The 3,513-nt window shown below is 37.4% G+C and overlaps 1 pseudogene; it reads left to right on the forward strand.

The window, feature by feature from the left end:
• Positions 1 to 2,000: 2,000 nt before the first annotated feature.
• OR2T126P (olfactory receptor family 2 subfamily T member 126, pseudogene) lies at positions 2,001 to 2,963 on the forward strand (annotated as a pseudogene).
• Positions 2,964 to 3,513: the final 550 nt, after the last annotated feature.

Below are 3,513 nucleotides of genomic sequence, written 5' to 3' on the forward strand. Positions count from 1 at the left end.
TGATTAATAAAAATTTTCTAAAAAATGAACATATATATATTTGCTTAGTGTGTCTGAAAAAACTTGCCTTAATATCAGAGGAAATTTCACATCTAAATCACAACTTTGAAATATGCAGTACAGTATTATTAACTGTTAACTATAGTTAACTATCATTGCCATGTTGTACATTACATTCCCATGACTTATTTACTTTAGAAATGGCAGTTTGTAGATTTTGGCTACCTTCCCCCATTTCCCCCACCTCCTACGCTTTGCCTCTGGCAGCCCATCTGTTCTCTGTATTTATGAGCTTTTTTTTCAGTAAGATTTCATTTTTTATGGCTGAACAGTATTTCGTTGCATATACATCTACACACAACTTTTTCTTTATCCGTTCATCCACTGATGGAAATTAAGCTTGTTTCCATATCCTAATTATTGTAAATAACGCTGCAATAATCATAAGGGCATATATGTCTTTTTAAGCCAGTATTTTCATTTTCTTTGCCTAAATACCCAGAAGTGGAATTACTGGATCCTATGGTAGTTCAATTTTTAATTTTTTTGAGAAACCTTTATACCATTTTCCATAGTGGCTGCACAAATTTATTTTCCCACCAACAATGCACAATGGTTCCCTTTCTACACCTCCTTGTCAGCATTTGTTACCTCTTGCCTTTTTGATGATGGCCATTCTAACAGGTGTGAGGGGATATCTCATTGTGGCTTTTATTTAATTTCCTTGGTGATTAGTGATGTTGAGCACCTTTTCATGTTCTTGCTGGCCATGTGTATGTCTTCTTTGGAAAAATATCTATCCGGATCTTCTGCCCATTTTTAATTGGATTGCTTTTTTTATAATGAGTTGTATGAGTTCTTTATGTATTTTGGCTATTAACCCCTTATCAGATAAACAATTGGCAAATATTTTCTCCTATTCAGTAGATTGCCTTTTCATTTTCCAAAATCTTATATATATTAATAGTTACTAAAACTGGTGAGCTGAAGCAATGCATCTCATAGCATAGGTCAATAATATAAAAATCATCTCTTACATAGATTCTGTACAATAATTACTATAGATATTAAGTCTTTAAACTGAGTATATGCACTTATTGATCTGTAACTGTATATGTACTTATTGATCTGTAACTGTATATGTACTTATTGATCTGTAACTGGTAATGTTTCTAGCACTTTTATTATTTTACCTCATTTAATCCTTATTACATCCAAGGTCAAACATTTTAATCCTCTTTGTAGAGTGGACAGAGGAATGGTGGGTACAGGGTAAACTGAACCCATAGCCACAGTCAAGCCTCAGAATTTGGACTCCTCACTTGGTGACCCTAGGATATCTAAGGGTTTGGTCATTGGTGAGGACCCCAACCTGCTCCTATTTATGTGTTCTTGCTCCACACAACCACAGAGCATCAAAACATGGTACAATAATACAGGCAAATGGGGTACAAATTTTTGGTATAGACTTTACCCAAATTGTGTTTCATTTACTTTCGAAATCTTTATTATATGAACCAGATTTTTAAGATCTCTGTTGAATACTTAAATCAGAGAACTTGATTCACTTCTGTCTCCTATAACCAAACAATCTAGAAATAAGGTATTTTATTTATCTTTTTTCAATGATTTATTTTTGTGTTTGCACAGGTCAGTGATTTTGCAGATTTCCATACTTATTGATAAGCAACACTGTCTATCATCAGGAAATCTCATGACATTCAACTGTGTCAATCTTACTATAAGTTACTGATTTCCTTGACATGCAGTTGAGGATTCTTAACTGAGGATTCTTAGTTTTTTGGTAAATATGTAGAATTACAGATAATTTACAACCCTTAAGTCTGAAGGCCAATGGAACTTCCTCCTGTTAGCACAATTGGTTTGACATGCACACACACACACACACACAAGCTCACAAAACATTCATTTCAGGTGATCATATCCCATGAGTAATCTATTAATGTCAAGCTCTCCTTGACTGATCTAGGAGAAATCTCATGGACAACACCACTTGGGAGGCCAACCACACTGGAGAGTTGGATTTAATCTTGGTGGGACTCTTTAGTAAAACCAAGCACCCAGCTCTCCTTTGTGTGGTAATATTTATGGTTTTCCTGACAGCCTTGTCTGGAAACACCATCCTGATTCTTCTGATACACTCTGATGCCCACCTCCACACCCCTATGTACTTCTTCATCAGCCAGTTGTCTCTCATGGACAAAAATGTACATTTCTGTCACTGTACCCAAGATGCTCATGGACCAGTTCATGGGTGTGAATAAGATCTCAGTCCCTGAATGTGGGATACTGATGTTCTTCTATGTTACACTAGGAGGTTCAGAATGTTTCCTTCTGGCTGCCATGGCCTATGACCGCTGTGTGGCCATCTGCCATCCACTCCATTATCCTATTCTCATGAACCGCAGGATGTATCTCCTTTCAGTCTCTGGCTGCTGGTTCCTGGGAGCTGTGGATGGCTTCCTGTTCACACTTGTCACCATGACCTTCCCCTTCTGCAGATCCTAGGAAATGCATCATTTCTTCTGTGAGGTGCCTGCTTTAATGAAGTTTTCCTGCTCAGACACCTCTCTCTATGAGACACCCATGTACCTGTGCTGTGTACTCATGCTCCTCATCCCTGCAACAGTCATTTCAAGCTCCTATACTTTCATCCTCCTCACCATCTACAGGATGAATTCAGCAGAAGGGTGGAAAAAGGCCTTCACCACTTGTTCTTCTCATGTGACTGTGGTCATGCTTTTTTATGGGGCTGCTGTCTACACCTACATGCTTCCCAGCTCCTACCACACTACTGAGAAGGATATGGTTGTCTCTGTCTTTTACACCATACTCACTCCTGGTCTAAAGCCTTAATCTATAGTCTTAGGAATAAGGATGTCACAGGGGCTCTAAAGAAAATGTTAAACGTGGGATCTAGCTTTCAGGAAAATATAAAGTAGGAAACTTTGGTACCAAAGGTTTATTTTCCTTCTCTCTACACTTCAGAAGTTTAGGATCTTATAGCAATGTTATTCCTCAGATTCTCATACCATATGTCACCTTATATTCATCCCTTTTGCAGGAATTGTCTTCCTGTCCTGGAAAGCTCTTCGGTTTTACACTCCTTTGCTCAACCTTACCAGGTTACAGAACCCATAAGCACAGTACCAGGCCAATATTTCCAAGTGGCTTTATTCCAGAATGTCAACCTTCATTCCTCAAAAGCTGTCGTGTTATATCCAAGCCTGTATTTTTCTTTTAAATATGATGTTCCAGTCAAAGCCTTGGTAATATAACCAGTGTTTCCAATTGTGTCCTGTTAAAAGAGGAACAGATTCTTATTGTACTTATGCAAACAACTATATTGCCAGGAGAATAAGAATACTTATTCATCAGGGGATTTTACATTTTGGAGGGAGGAAAAGACAAATGTTTCAATTTTGTTTATGAATTGCTGTAAGTCATAGTTCTTTAACAGAATAGAGAAAAAGCTTTTCTTAACTCTGAATA

The sequence above is a fragment of the Equus caballus genome, chromosome 15, assembly GCF_041296265.1.
Source record: "Equus caballus isolate H_3958 breed thoroughbred chromosome 15, TB-T2T, whole genome shotgun sequence".
Classification (NCBI taxonomy): domain Eukaryota; kingdom Metazoa; phylum Chordata; class Mammalia; order Perissodactyla; family Equidae; genus Equus; species Equus caballus.